General features: G+C 37.7%; 1 protein-coding gene across 1 annotated transcript in view; it reads right to left on the bottom strand.

Annotated features, from left to right (window-relative positions):
* The window catches only part of nck2a (NCK adaptor protein 2a), a 34,837-nt gene extending 29,492 nt beyond the window's left edge, over nt 1-5,345 (bottom strand). The window contains exon 1 of the mRNA XM_008434751.1: nt 5,078-5,345. The gene's annotated coding sequence lies outside the window, so the exon portion shown is untranslated. The remainder of the gene's footprint in view (nt 1-5,077) is intronic.
* Between the last annotated feature and the right edge of the window lie 11,728 nt (nt 5,346-17,073).

The raw sequence follows: 17,073 nt of genomic DNA, 5'->3' as shown, positions 1-17,073 counted from the left end.
TCAAGGCCATTTATCTGATTCAGGCATGTTGGACGCAAGCTGAAGGGCAATGGGCTCTCAAGGACTGGAGTTAGAGACAGCAACAATAACCTGCACTGAGGGTATGAGAAAAAAACCCAACACATTTTCAAGTAGCAGTTTTTAAGCACCGTCTTATAAGTTGGTCCAAAGTCCCTGAAATAGCAGTAGAATCCCAATTGTTATGATACTATATTCAGATTTAATCTCCAAAGTGTTTTAGACATTTTAGCGACAAGTTATCAAAATCCTTAAAAGAACCATTTGCGCGCCGCCCACCAGGAGCTACAGAGCACTCTCAAAATTCAACGTTTAACACTAAACAATTAATAAATTGTGCTTTAAATAATCTAGTTGATATTCAGTCAGAACTGAATTAATGAGCCAGCATGATATTCAGCGTTAAGAAAAAGGGGATGACTACAAAATCATTAGCTCTTAAACCAATTAAGCCATGTAATTAATGTTTAAAAGGTAAAAATTTGTGCCAAAAGGTTCCCCAGTTTCAAACACAATCAAGTCCTAGAGCAACCTATTATATGCATGCTTAAAATACAGAAGATTTTCTGAACTGTGACCTGAAGTGACTCTTAAAAGCACTGAGGCGTGTGAGATTATACAATTATAATACAATTCTAAATCTAAATCCCAAGCCCTTAATGTGTTTCACTAACATCACCACAGATGTAAACACAGTGCGATTATAGCTACCATGTCTCTAGATCACTGGGTCACAGGAACAGGTTGAGCTGTTATGGCTGCTGGTCCTCCCAGTCTAACAACAATCCCATTCACCAGGTTACAGATGCCCAATAAGACAAAGGCCTTTATTTTGCTATCAACATGATGATCTTCATGAGTAATTTTCTGTCTCCTGACTGCCCATCTGTTCCTACGCTTATTAATTCCTCTCTCTCTCTCTCTCCCTCTCTCTACTACAGAGCTTAAATTTTCCCAAAGGGAAACAAACATGATGCTCTCCTCAGGACAAAAATACCATATGTGAAAAAACATGGCCACTTCCTAAATATGCTTTCCCATCTCTGGATCCTAAAGATTACGGCTACAAGTTATTGTATTTTGCCAAGCAAACAAACAAAAGAAGAAAATAAACACCCCATAAGGGACAGAGAATCAATTATAGCAAAATTTTTCTGATCCCAAACTATAAACCTAACAACACACAAAAAATATTCTGGTTACTTCCCAATAGGAAAGACATAAGACATAGGACACAAGATCCACAGCAATGTTCCTGCTCCATTTTATTTATTTATTTTGACATATTTTGAAAAAGTCACCACAAACACAGATAAAGGCTTCAAACCTCTAATCTATCAGACGAAGGTGTGCAGGCCTTTAAACCACCAGCAGTGACTCAGGACATTTCAAACGCATTAAGCAGGAGAGGAAGAGGAGGAAATTAGTCTGATGTCATCATGACTGCGTTTACTAAAGACTTCATCTGTCAAAACATTTCTCACTGGATCACTGCATCTGAACAGAGATCCAATGCAAAGACTTAAAAGAAGATACATTTTTGAACAACAAAGGAGAACAAACCCAGGAGCTCGCATTGAGATACTTTATGTCCAATACTGAAGCACTAACCAGCATTACGACCGAACCTAAAAGCTCAGAGTCCTTGCAGTTCACACACCTTGCATCAAACTGTAGYTCAAAGTGCTGAGGAACAAAAACACGTTTTCAAAATGAACCTCATTATGTCATTAACCAGTTGCCGTTATGTCTTCATGTTCTGGAAAACAAAATTTATCAATTTACTAATCATTAACTAAGTTTACTATGTTTTATATCCCCAATATTATAACCAGCACTGGCCCAAAAATCACCAAGTACCCAATGGTTTCCATTTCATAACATGCGACTTTGTTCATTTGTGATAACTAGTAAAGCAACTGAATATGATATAAAGGTTCAATTTATGCTGTACCAACAATTATTTTACATATAACACTCAGGTTAATTTTTTGAATACGCATCGTTTTTAAAATGGCCTAACGTGTTATTAGCTGAAGCTCAAAACTTCCAGCTAATAAAAGAGAGAAAAAAAAGGAAGTGAATTCTCAAACAGAATTACGGTACAAAAAAAAAAAGTTTTAATCCAAATTACAATGAAATCTAGCTCTTTATGTTTCACACAATAAAGAAAATGTTTGCGATGTGAGCTCTATTCTAAAAATACAAAAACCAGAAAGGAAGTGAACTCTAAAAAGACCAACAGGAAACAATGGTGAACAGAAAGTATCATCAAAGCACTCTGTTGCTGATCAAATGTCTATAAAACAAACAATAGAGATGGTTCAGATTTTCAAGGTTATGACAAGCCAGTGTCTTCTTGGGATACACCCGGGAACTGGCTGTTGGTCAGTTAATGAATGTGACTGGTGATCGGCAAGTCAAATTCAAAAACCAAATCAATTTACGCTCAGAGAACACACCGCGCCGCAGCTAACGCTAAAAAACTATCCAGTCAGTGAGATGTTTAAAACGTAATTACAAATGCTAACCAAACTAATCAGTAATGCTAAAGTAAACAAGAATTTTGACTTTTTTTTTTTTTTAAACAGTCACTCCTGTCAAACATAGTGTTGCTTCACATTTGTTCTTGATATAAATGATTGTTCCTGATGGGAAAAAATACTTTTTTTACACAAATTAGTATATCTTTTTTTTTTTTACCAATTCAAAATCTGAAGCTCTTGTCTTAAAAAAGATTTTTTTTTTAAAAAAAAGGATTATTCAGAGAAATTTTATTCTGAGAAATTGAAATCAGAGCCAAGTACAGTAAATATACAACTTGCTCTTCCTGTTATATCTGAAATACCCAGTCAGCCGTTGCACCTCACCTTTACTCAGCTTTCTGAGAAGATAAAAATGTTAGGCATTCAAAGCTCAAAGTGTCTCTGCTTGACATGTTGTAATAGCAGTTACTGATTCAGGTCTAGGAGTCTAGAGTGCTGTTGTCAAGTTCCACCTACGTAAAATAGCTGAGTGAACCTTATCTTAGTCTCAAAATAATAACGTACTGAACTCAGAGGGTGTGTCAGCAGAATGGGTGTGTAACTGAATATAGGAATAGATGCCATCTTGCACCTGTAACCCCTTCATTAAGACTGCAAACCTGTAGTATAACTTTGGGCCTCTTTGGAAAAATGCTGATGAATCAATGATAATTACTACAATGCATCTTACAATCCACAGAAACTAGGCATATAGACATCAACAAGCCTTTGGATGCCATTTTGGCTCCAACTGTTTGATTGGTGATGGCGTCACTTGCTTGACCGACCCCTTAAAAATGTTTATGACCTATTTGGGGTTTATTAAAAGCCCCACTGATACAGTGAACAGGCCCAGAATATCAATGGTTATCCATTTCTTTTTACTATTAGCAACATAGGGCTTAAGATGTGTTCAATGTGTCTCGGAAATCTGAGCTGGAACTGAAGTCACACCTAGGTTAAGTGATTTAAATTGTTAAGTCGGAAAATAGAGGGATTTGTTTTGATGAAAAAAAATGGTATCGACAAATAATATTGATTAGCTTGTTTTTTTCAAATCAAGTAGCAATATACAACACGCTTCTTCCATTTTAAGAAATAAAGATTGACAACTGCATCAAATAAAAAGAAAAAAGATCAACTCAAATGGTCACAGATATAGATTTACTTATTTTGACTCTGCACCAAGACTGTCATTGCTAATGTTAGCTCACAGCAACATGCCTGGCATTGAAATCACATGGCTAGAAATTAACTGTAAAATATACAAACAAACAGGCGTTTTTAAATGGATCTCTGTTTTCTGTAATTAATGAATAAAACTTGACACATTAAAGCCTCACAAATCATGCCTAGGTTAAAAAAAGGCACTAAATTCAACAATCATTTACAGCAAGTGCATGCGTCCCACAGGTTTAACGATGCACTCTCCATCATGAGAACCAATGACCCGATAATACCTTACATTTTAGATGTGATGCAGGAAATTATGGGATACCAAATATAATGTTCCTCTGAGGGTGTAATTGTATTATTTTATTCTCAAGATCAACCGATTTAAAGTGTAAGCACATTCTTAATTGCTGTCCTATTTCTACCAAGATGGGTAATAATACACCCAACAAAAGTAACGTGATCAACTGGCTAAATAAAGTCAATTAACTTACATTTAAAAAGACGCAGGTTATCTTTAAATTAGGCATTTATTTTTGCCATTTCTTACCACTTTCTTTCAGACGCCTATTTTAAACCTGCACACCTGATCTTGGCATCGACTGATAGTTACTTCAATGCCAGTCCAGATAATCTCGTTTGTTTAAAGAAGTACAACTCCTAAAATCATTGGAAACGCATGTAATTAGAGGGATGGATGGTGCAGTTCCCAATGAAAGCCACTAGAACCATTGACTAAGCGAGGCATGTGGCACCAGTCGCCAATCTCCAGCGTTATCTCCAGTGTTTTGGCAAGTGCGGGTCATTGTGTAAGCTGTTGCGGCTTCAACAGGAGATCCACCACACAACAGGGCGCATTATGATTGAATGAATGGGAAAACGTCCGTCTGGATTTATTACGGACAATAAATGCGATGAACATTACAAATAAAAAGCAGATGTCTCACTACATAGACATTTCTCAAGACCTGTTTGTGGATTGTAGCCCTCGCTCGCAGGCCTTTATTAAGTGGCCCCGAACAAAAAGATGGGGAAAATTATGATGTGGATGAACGTAAGCCTTCTGATTTTGCTTTAAACATGAAAGAAAAGTAGACATGAGGCAGAAAAGAGATAAATCAGGGGCGAATTGAGGTTTGAGCTCGATGTGCGGTTAAACCACATCTGAGTGGACAAAGAGCAGGCGTCAAAGCGTGAAAGTGACACCAGTAAGCCGCCGTCTTTGTCCCAACTTTTACTACAGTTTCCAGTCTCCTCAAAGACAGATCAAACTACACCATAAAGATACAAAAGCGTTTAAAGTAACCGGTTCAGCCCCACCAACTTAACACAGTTCATTTGTAAGGTTTGCAGGCTCTTACCTTAGTGTTCACTCCAGTGAGAATGGGCAAACAGCGACACGCCACAGCCACAGCCCGAGAGCCAAACAATAAGTAACTGAGCCCGCGTGAAAGTGACGAAAACCTCACTCACATCCACATATCCTCCACTTTGACTAATTTTCCTTCTTTTAAAACACGGGCTGGGCATGTAGCGCCCGACCTGTCCTCGCTTGTTTTTCCTTCGCAGGCTCACTGCCTCCACCTCGAGCACTTCTTTCAAGCTAGCTAGGGCGAACTACGCACTTCCGGTCAGACGTTTCACAATAAAACAAAACAGGAAAGTTGTGTTTACTGGCCATCCGTTTAAATTAATAAATGAACTACAAAAAGATGGCCAATTTCTTGCAACTTGTAGACGTGTTTCTGCTTCAACACCTAAGTGTAACAGTGGTCTTCAATTCCAGTCCCCAAGGGCCGGTGTCTGGTAAACTTTTAAATGTGTCCCTTTGTTCAAAACATCTTTCTCAGTTGGCTGAATTACTTCCTCAGTATGGAGTCAATTTCTCCAAATTTCTGCTCAAGTCCAGATCATTTGACTGATAAGTAAATTGAATAAAGCTGATTATGTCTTCATTATCACATATGTTAACAGGTAGAATATTATTTGTCTGTAGGTGCTGTTAAAGCAGAAAAATGGGCAAAGATTTGAGCTAGTTTGACGAAGGCAAATTATGAAAGCATGATGATTTTGTCAGATCATCCCTTGTGGGTGATGTCGGTCTTCAGCTTATTCTCTATTTCAGTCCAAGTTGAGGGTCTGTTACATGTATTCGGCAGACAAGTCCGATCCGCAACAGGACTTTATCTGTTGGTAACACATTGGCACAAACCTCATCATACACCTTTGAGGGTTAGGTAAGGTCCATGTGTTGAGAAGATAGCACTGTTTTTTCATCAAAATGGGAACCAGCACATTAACAGGACGATAGTCATAATGTTATGCCAAATCAGCAATGAACAGTAATTGGCCACTTTTTTAGGTACTTCTGTTACTTAACATTAAACTGAATCAGACAATTGAAACTCAGTGCATGTAGGCATGTGGTGAGAGCAACTTGCTTCAAGTTCAAATCATAATGGGGAGAAAGGAAATTTAAGTACCTGGTCTGAGTGTTTCAGATCAAAAAGTTACATTTAGGGCATTTGTATATTCAAACATGTCTACTTAAAAAAATCATCCAGATCTGACTTAATTTACAATCAGATTTAACTTAATTGAAAGTGGTGCGGACTTAAAATACTTTTGTGGTCAGTTGCTCAACGTGAACCTTTACACAAAACTTTATGACTATTCGCAATGTAAATTATTTAATTTTCTTTTCATCATTTTACTACCGACCTTCCTTTCTTGTTTCTACTTTCTCCTTTGTTGTTTTTAACTTTGCAGTCAATTTGGGGTGTCGAGCTTACTTTGAAAGAACAAACTTTTAATTTCCGATTTGGCGTTGAAGTTTTCCTGCAGCTTTATCGCGGGTCCGCTTGGTGACGTCGCTGACGCCGGGACTAGTACAGGACAACGCCGGAGGAGAAGGGACAGATTGTGGATGAATATGTCGCCCCTTGGCGATGGCAGTGAGAAATGGGTGATACTGTCTTTGCCTCCTTTTTTTTTTAGCTCACCCATCAAACCCTTTATTGCTCACTGATGGTGACAATTCACAGAAAGACCATATTAAGCATCATAGGCCACCAAGTTTAGAAATATTTCGATTGGTCACAGGAAAATAAACAACCTTAACCACAATGACTCGCGTCATTTACGTAGTTACTCATGCATTAAAATTGGACCGTTATTTCCGGTTGTGGTTTTATTTTTAGGCCTTTTTGACAACCTTCACACAATGTGGTAACAGCACTGGTCTAACCAAAGCAACAGGGTTGTAAATACAACACCACTTGCATTTAGATAATGCAAGTTAGCAGGACAAAGCTAGAACAAAATGACTTCTCCAGTTGAAAGTGTTTTCTTAAAGCCTAGGGTTGCATTCATGGTAGAGTGAACGGTGGAATTGTGCAACTTATAATAAATATATTTAAAAATAGCTGAAGAGTGACTGAAATAAAAAAGAAAATAGAAATAAAAAATATATATTTTGTAGACATTGGTTTAATCCACACCTTTATGTTCCAGCAAACTATTAAAACTCATGTTACTCCAAACATATATGACTGCTACACACAGTATAACACATGATGGGAAAAGCAAGGGCTAATATATATAATTTTTTTTACTAATAATAACAGTATTTGTTGCCTTAAAGACATATTGAGCTTACAGTTCATATAGATAATAGTTCTGATTATTTTTTTTAGAGATATTAAATTAGTGTGCCCACTCTAAAGCCTGTCATATTTTCTACTGTGTCGAATCAAAGTCAAATCAAAGTTTATTTGTATTGCACATTTCAGCAACAAGGCAGGTCAACATGCTTTACATCATAAAAACATAAGAACATCACAAAGACATTGTACAGTCAACAACTGTGAAACCAGTAACAAATATTTCATTTTGTCAAACGCCATCACCACATCATCAAATGTGTGGATCATTGTTCCAATTATTATCGGTCAAAAGTAACTCTAAAGAGGCAGGTTTTGATCCTTGATTCAAAGGAACTCTTTCTATTTTTAATTGACAGCGCTTGTATGTCTTGCTTGTTTTTCCACGGCTCTATTTAGTCACTATTTATTTTTATCATTGACCAGTTCATGGCAGTTACTGAGAAGTTCCCCCATATTTTTATGTTGTTAATTTTACATTTTCCACTTGTGTTGGAAATCAAAGTTTAGATTTTTTTTTTTCATTGCATCTCTGATCACTTGAGGGGTTGGAGGGAACTGCTTGTTTACTGCTGTGCATTTCTGAGTAAAGCATGTAGACGGCATGCTCTAAAGAACTTGCTGCAGAATTTAGTCTCTATGCTCCTCAGCTCTGGGATAAAACTCCCTGAAAACCTGAGCTGTGGAGAAACTGCTGGCTCTTTTAAATCAGGTCTTTGAAACACTATTTACAGCAGCTGTTGATAGAACAATTGAACTTATAAACTGTTTTCCTGTTTGAAACACTCTATTAAAGATGAGATTTAAATTTAAAGAACCCATTTCAGTTTATATTTTGTCAATTTTAAAATATCTCATGCAACCCTTAAAAAAAGTCTCTTTTTCAAACAAGTTCTTCAGCTTCTTAATGTCCTGTAAACTCTTTAGCTTGTCTTGTGTATGAATACTGAAATATAAATACACTTGTCTTGCCTAGCATCACTGTGAGAGAAAAAAACAAAACAAACACAAAAAAAAACACAGCATAATGGTGTCACATGCTTCCTGAGATTTTCTATCACAAGAGGGCAGAGCATCCCAGCAGACAGGTCTCATTGCCCATCACCCTACCGGACTTCACCAGGTTGTTACCATGGTGCCAGGAGGTGGGATAAATGTCCGAGCTGCGTGTGATTTTACACTCCTTCTTTTAACTTTAAAGTTTTACCAGAATCAGCTCAGCAAAGTAACCAGATGCACATGCTTGTGGAGCTGAAGAGAGACGCACGTTTCCCCCTGAAACTTGCTTTCAGGCAGCTGACCTGTGATTGGAAAGAGCTGAGTGGCGTGGCGAACCCACTCAAGAGTTCGCATCGTTCAGGTTCGTGACTTGAGTTTAATTGAATTTAACGGAAACTTTGTTACGCAGGACAGCGCAAGGCCATAGGTAGCGTCTGCAACGCGGCGCTGAAAATGAGCGGTTAGCGGAATGGCTCGCCATTCGTAGCCTCCTCCTCTTGAGCCGTAAAGTAAGCTCGACTAATTCAACCAGCCCGAGGAAAACGTCAACACTCTGTCCGCCGCTATGTCTTCCATTTTGGATCCACAGCCCCCTCACGCTCTCACCAGCTGCACAACATGGTCCCGCTGAGAGACGGTTCGCTCAGAGGCCCGTAGCAAAGTTATAGTTGCAGCACTGATGAGGTTGGATGTTTATTTTGGCAGAAAGGCGCCTGTCCTTAAGTCCACCTGACTAGAGGCGATGATGTATGTGGTGAACCAGCGGCTCCTGTGCTATGTTTGCTATCCTCTGGCTTCTGCTCCCTCCCACTGTGAAATGTGGATCTCATGAAATGTAGATTACGTGTATGGCGAAAAGGTGCGTATGCGATTCACATAGATAAGATGTAGGCGACTTATCAAAATCAGTTTAAACTATATTATAAATATATTAAATGTATATATTACTCAAATAACACATCCTAGATCTGAATGAATGAAATATAATTGCCAATAATTTCCATCTGTTGTCTATTCCATTTGCACAACAGCAGGTGAAATTGATTGTCAATCAGTGTTGCTTCCTAAGTGGACAGTTTGATTTCACAGAAGTTTGATTTACTTGGAGTTATATTGTGTTGTTTAAGTGTTTGAGCAGTGTATTATATATTGAGAATGATCACATTATAAAAGTATGAACAAAATAAAAGAGAAATAAATATTAGTTATTATTTTTTAGATAAATTGATCACATAACCTTTAGAACCGAAAAAAAAATGCCAGAGCTTTATCTCTGGTTTAAGTAATTTAGATATAAGTGTATAGTGAGAAGATTAAAAACGCATAAATTTGAATTAACATGACCCACAACTTGGCATTAGAGTCAGTTCGTGATAAAATTTGAAATAGAAATATTAGGATTTAATGAGTTAAAAGTGAGAAAGAACAATGAGAATTAAAATTAACGTTTGGTAAACATAAATTGGGGGGGGGGGGCGAAAGTTCCACTGATAAACAAGGAACCAAACAGGAAAACTGGAGTGTAAGGAAGCAACAAGAGCACTGGGAGTATTTCTAAATGATCATTTTCAAAGCGGCTTTATTCATCTGCTTTCCTCTGAACAATCATTATGATCAGCTTATTGTTTCCATCTTTCAAGCTAAACGTAAACGTATCAAACAAAAATGTGCTTGTTGCTCCCCCGGTAACCTTGGAGGATAAGTTTGTGTACTTACTTCAAGGTTGCAATTCTTCCCAATGTATGGTGCTTTTTAGGATAAACAAGCTAATACACGACTATCTGCATTTCTGGAACTGCCAGTACGAGAAACATCTTTTCGAGGAATCACAATTAGCAAAAGTTTCCAGTCACAAGTGCAGTGAAGGAAAAGTACAGAAAACTCTTTGAGGGAACTTAATTTACAAAATGCTTTGAGGCTGTTTTATCAGCCAAAAAAAGGATTTTAGTTATCAGTTATCTATCTAAAGAAAACAATAACTTAATCACTAAAAAAGGGATGCAAAAGGATTTTTGTACAGTTTAATCCATTAGTTTCACTTTTACAGTGGACAGCTTTGTCAGAGTAAACTAATAAACCTTTGATAGTGGTGTGGAGATGTGAAAAGTTTTCTTTCAGAGAAAATTTTTAAAAATCACCAGGCTACTGAGAAACAAAAACAAGTCTTTATTTCGTCTGCAGACAGAGAAACACACTTGATAACAAATCAAAGTGAATTCTGATCATAATACAGTTGCATCCCAAATTTATAGTACTTGCACATACACAGGTGTGAAAAAGGGGAAATGTCCTTATTGTCAGACAGCTGCGTCAGCAGATTCCAAAAACAATCAGGTTATTTCCAAAACACATTGAATGAGGGGTGATGTCCAAACAAAAGGTCAAGATGCGGTCAAAAGGGTGAAGGTGTTAACCGCTCAAGTCAGAGACGCATCTCTAAATTGCTGTTGGTTCATTTTCCAAGGCAAATTTCAAAGTTCCCCTTCAGTCGGTCAAGGGTCTTATTTAGGTGTTAAAAACTATCCATCCATTTTCTTGCACCCTTGTCCCTTAATGGGGTCGGGAGGGTTGCTGGTGCCCATCTCCAGCTAACGTTTCGGGCGAGAGGCTGGGTACACCCTGGACAGATCGCCAGTCTGTCGTAGGGCAACACAGAGACACACAACCATGCACACACACACTCATACCTAGTGGCAATTTGGAGAGGCCAATTAACCTGACAGTCATGTTTTTGGACTGTGGGAGGAAACCGGAGTACCAGGAGAAAACGCACACATGCACAGGGAGAACATGCAAACTCCATGCAGAAAGACCGGGGCTGGGAATCGAACCCAGAGCCTTCTTGCTGCAAGGCAACAGCTCTACCAACTGCGCCACTGTGCAGCCCGTGCAGGGGGACAAAATTTACTAATCAGCACTAACAAAGGTGACATTTCACATTTTAGAGAGTTAGGACTTCTGGTTCAGGTTTCCAGTTTCATTTTAGTCTCGAGATGTACAGTGGAGACTTCTGCGTATTTTGTCAGGTCACTAGCAGGAGGTTAAACGTCACAGTTTGGTCTGAAAGACCCTCTTGTCTGAATAAAGAAACATCTTCAAGGACCAAAACCAAAATAGTTCACCTAGTAATATCTAGAGGTGGCATCTCCTTTGTGAAAACCGGAGTTAAAAAAAAAAACAATCTCCATGAAAAAATAAAATTCACATTTTTCCTTATTCCTCTCTCATGTGTGATTGTAACACTGTGAGCTCTAACATCTTGAGGCTTGTATTCTCTCTCTGGTGTGAGTATTTACTGTTTCACATTTAACAAACTGAATATTAGATCTGCTTGCAAAGTGTGAACTTTAGGCGACCGAGAAGTTACATTGAAACAGTCCTTTAAAAAGCCAATATTCACTGACATTGGGATGAATCACTTTCTGCAAAGATTTATTGCAAGTCTAAAGCTTGTCCCATCGCTGAGCCAAATTCTTGGAAAATTAAAACTAATCCAAACGCTATGACTGCAGTCTGGATTTAGGCCTAGTTTGTTGAAAACATCAGTAAAGAACTACAGAGAATATTATAATGAAATTTGGAAAATTTAATTGAATTTTGAGAGAAAATGTCAGAAAAGCAGTTATGCATATTTATTAATTGAAATATTTATTTGCAAATTATTGCTTTAAAAATAAAGTAATGCAATAAAAAATGGCTCTTTAGCAGAACCTTGTTTGGAGTTAGTTTGGAGAAAAGTCAAAGTACCAAATAAACTATCTGCACTGTGAAAGTCCTGTTCTTCCACTTGTGAAAGAGATTCTTTCAAACTCATGACAAGCACACTGGGTACATTCACATGATTTCATCTGGGTTCACTCTGTTTTAGAACTTCAACAGATAATTAAAAAAAATACCAGGACGTGCCTAAAATTATTCAGAATGTAGTAAATAACTGAACTTTATTACAAGAACAGACCATCTACTGTGTTTCTTTTTCTAGCAACCACCATTGATTTTAAATTTTGCATGCCACACACTTATTTTAGCAAATTCATTTAACTGAAACAGTTAAAATGAATATTTATTTGGAATGAACTGCTGTTGCCACATGTCTGAAAAGTACAAATGCACAAAGAAAGGGGAAGATGAATGAAATAAGTCGGATTTCAGTCTGAAGGGCCTTGAGAAGTGACTGGCTGGTTTGAAGCTGTCAAAAAACACTCTTCTGTGTGGAGGAAGTTGCTACTGCAGAAAGAAGGTAAAGTGTAAAAAGCTAAATAAATAGGAGGCTGTGTTTTCTACTGAGGCAATTGAGGCTGGTCATACATGCTGCAACAGAGGGCTAGACTTCTGTTGCTGCTGGTGAGGGTGTGCTTTAAATAATATCAACATGCAACATCAAATGACTGAATTACCTCCTCAGTGTGCAGTCAAGTTCTCCAAAGTCCAGCTAATGACATTATTATTTGACTTAGAGGTGTTGAATCAAAGTCACATCTAAAAGTTGCAGGACATCGGCTCTGGCATTGAAAACCTCTGCTCTAAAGCATAGGTGGTATGTCAGTGGAAGCTGAGCTACGTCTGAAGAAAGAAAGAAATTAAGAAAGAAAGAACAAAAGGGCTACAATGTAAAATTGTCTCTTTTCTTGTTTCACATCGTGTAAAAATGTAATTCTCTTATCGATTGCCTAATGAGTAATGTTCCTCTTTAAAAATACACGAATAAACTTGGAGTGTTGCTTTGATTGGTTTTTGCATGTTTGAGAAATCCTTGAATCTCCCCAGGCTGCCTAAAYGCTTGCTGTCACAAAGCGCCTGTTTCCTTCCTCAAAGCTCGTCCTCAGAGTTGCTGTCTCCAGCCGAGCTTTTGCCTCACACAGCACCCCTCCCCCGCACCTTCCTCGTTCAGTTCCTCCAGACTAGTGGCAGCAGCAATTAACAAACACCTGATGGGATCGTGAGTCTGCTGAACCCATAACAGGAGCTAATTCTCGGTCCACAGTTCCTTAAAACGGACGTAAACAACACAATGGAAAGGCATTGTTACGATGACATGCTGAAGGAAGAAGAGTATTGGAAAGACAGAGGCCAATTTCAAAGTGTCAAATTGCAAAGTTAAATTTCTGTTAAGTTGTGTTTGATATATATACAGCTGAAGGTAACAGTTACTTTATTGTACTATAAAATGGCACTATGTGCTTGGGAAATACATAATACCCTCCATTTAAAAATACATTAACAAACTGACTGCAAATAAAAACTAAAGTAAAATMRTTCTAATTWCTTTTCTGACAAAGCATTCCAATGCTATTACTTTGACAAAATTGGATTGTTGGGTACATTTGGCCTTTATCTGCCACCATACCAWCAGACTCGGCCTTCCCTCTCCTCACCAGATCTTTTAGATCTGTGTCCAGCAAAGCGCAGGCTTTGTATTAGCTGTCAGATTAGTCACCATATCAGCTGTCCATTTTTATTTTTATTTTTTTTGCGGCAGACATATTTAGTGAGATAAATTCGTCCAGGGGGGCCAGTTGTCATTCAACGAGCAGCACTGAAGCTTTTAATCACCTGTTTGTGAATGGAAACACCAGAGAAACCAGCAGGCTCTWACAGAYATGTTCAGTACTCAACGTTATAGAGTAATTATTACTAAGGCACATGTTTTTGTTTGGCATCATTCATGCACAAGGTAATAAAATAAAGAAAACATAGAATTTCATCCTATTATTAGTTTCTAGGTACTATTTGAGGTGAAATCATCTGCGAATGAATATCGAAGACATTGTCAGAAGAAGTCTTGAAGTTGCACGAGGCTTTATGTTACTTTCAAAGTTTTTTAGCTTGTTTAATACCTGGCTACTGGAAGGCGTTTGATTCAAGATGAAATGAAGACCACCTCCTCCAAATGGTCGCGGTACGCTTGTTTTGGTCCCCATCCTACTGCGATTGCTGTGTTCACATGTAAACAAACTGTGTGACACAAACTAGTTTGTTCAAATACTTGAAATGTGAAAACAAGATTTAGGTTAATATCAAGGATGCATCCCTAAATCTTAACTTAACAACCCCAAAACATAAATACACTATTTTTAATATAGTAGTCCCAAATCATAGATTTCTGTAAGTGTGTTTTAGAGACTGGGAAAATATTGAGACGCTCCATTTGCAGTCGAAACACAGAAATATCTGTTTCTCAGTCAGAAAACTGGGACTGAAGTTTGGTTTGACATGATCCATTTTTCTGGTGTTGGCGGCTTTATGGATGACTGACTGACCAGAGACATGCAAAGACACCTTGACAGTAATCTAACCTCATTTAAGTTTTACTGTCATGTTAAAAAATATATTTTTTATGGTTAAGATGATCTAAGGTAACATGGAAAACAAAATGTTACAATATAAAACAAAAATGTACAATAATTTTAGAATCCTGTGCAAGTACAACCCTAAATTAAATAAGAACGGGAAAGAATTTCATTCACACTGTAAAACTACACCGGATGGCCCTTTAAGGATGTGCTGAAAAAGAGGTTGCAAAAGTTTGTGGTAACTGCAACCCTGTTCTGATGTTTGGGAAAGAAAATCCAAATCAAATTGTGAAGGACAGAATTTGTTTCAAATTTGGTAAACAAAATCTTTAAACACTTGCTTTWAAAAAAAAAATTATTTMATGTTGCACAATAAACTTCTTCTTTGGGATWAAAGAAAGAAGCTGAGCTTTTGAGGCAGGTGTGACAGCATGAGGTATTTTGTGTGAAAATTAACAYGGGCCAGGAAGAACATCAGACAAAAGAGAGATTTCAGTATCTAAATAAAGTGTCAGGTCAAAGCTGGGGTCGAAATACCCCCCTCCCTAGTCTCCGCAGGGGATTTGGTCGCCAAGGAACACAACACCAAGCTAAATGACGRAGGATTTGTTGTGTCATATTTAGACCCACACCACCACAGTGGCACCAAGTGCAAAAAGAGCGACAATGAGTTAAGGAGCCTTTTAATCATGCTCATAAATTCACAATTAGGTGGAAAAGAAMCCACCAGAGCTGAAATAGGTGCCRAGTGGATGGATGCTCCAGCTTGAGAAGTTATGTGTGCATTGTGTTGATCAAAGAATCTGAAACTGCGGCAGGAGCTGTGTTCATAATTCATAAAGTAATTACTTGTTTATCTTTTCAGTCTGCCATACAAGGATAAGATTCTTTTTCACGTGAGAGTTATTTTTGCACTGGCCACATGAGCGTTCCTCAAATGATTTGTTTTCTCAAATGTGATTCATTTGAGAAAATGAATCCCAAGATCCCAATGATTTCCCAAGATTACATTCTTTCCTTTTATTTTGGTTTACTGACCGGATTCATAAAAAAGTCACATGTTGTAATATGATGTTTATTTGGGTACAACAAATAACAATGCACATAAATCTTTCCCTTTAATTAAATGAAAGGAGCTGATGAGATTGGTGTCTGCACTTATTTTGAAGAGGAAAGATACACTCCAAGACTGTTTCTGCGCCATAATTTAGGACGAACATTTTTAGTAACACTGAACACATCGGTGGTGGCAGCATCGTGCTGTGGTGAAGYTTTTCTACAAGTGGGACAGGTAAGATGTGTTTTAAAGATGCATGGAGTAAAATACGCAACAATCCAGGGAGAAAACTTGTCGAAGGCCTCAAAAGACTTGAAAACCGAAAACATTCAAGTGTAAGAATGGCCTAGTCAAAGTCCATGGAAGGGGTTTCTTCCCACTCTTTATTATCACTGCATAATCTGTCCTGGAAGCACTATCTGTACTGTGAGATTATTTGGGCATGTGATAAAAKAAATACTTCAGAGGGTTTTTTTAAAACGCTCCCTCTGTTTGTTCTTTTTGTATCTTATTATAATTGCAACAACAGCCTATGACAAAAGAGACAAAAAAATAGAGATMACAAGGGTCTAAATGCACTTTGCTAGACTGCTTTGGCTGCTATTTTCTGAAAAAAAGTTAGTCAAGTAAATTTATGYGTCTGTGTAGAATAATAAATTGTGCACAAAGATGCTGTGATGAATTGGTGTTTCCCATGAACACATGGGATATAGTCTTGTACATTTTGATAACACTTTTAGTTAATCTTATAAATGGTGAGACTATTATGAAAATAAATGTCTTAACTTGTCTGTGACGGGTCCAATGGAGGACGAAACTAAATTATCACAATTGTTATTCATTAAGGGAATTATTATGAGTATTATTTTAAATAACATCACAAATAAATATGCTGCACTTTCTAGAGCAGTGATACGGAAGTGTGMAAATGAACTAAAGATAGGAATCGTGCTTCAGGGACCAATCGCGCGGTGACACTTTTACAAGTTGTGGTTATCTCTGCTACTTTTCTTTTTCCACACTTCTTCCTTCCAATAAACTTTCTATTAATACACTGTCTAAGACACAGCTGTCTGTAAACAGGCGGCTTCTTTAGCAAGGACCTCGTGTGTTTTCCCTTCCTCATGCAGGGCGTCCGGCAGCTGTCTGCTGGACAGCTGGACAACTGTCACATCRGCAGTCTTCCCTATGGTTACATGAACCGTAAAAGAGTATTTCTCTGTTCATAATAATTTTTACATTRGTCTTGTATAACATGCAAATTTTCTGGGAAGTTTCACTTCATTAGCTGTGAGCCAAAACGAACAAAGACAACAGAAATACACTTGTAATATATGACTTTGTGT

The sequence above is a fragment of the Poecilia reticulata genome, linkage group LG2 (genome assembly GCF_000633615.1).
Source record: "Poecilia reticulata strain Guanapo linkage group LG2, Guppy_female_1.0+MT, whole genome shotgun sequence".
Taxonomy (NCBI): domain Eukaryota; kingdom Metazoa; phylum Chordata; class Actinopteri; order Cyprinodontiformes; family Poeciliidae; genus Poecilia; species Poecilia reticulata.
This window is presented reverse-complemented; position numbering and strand designations above follow the sequence as displayed.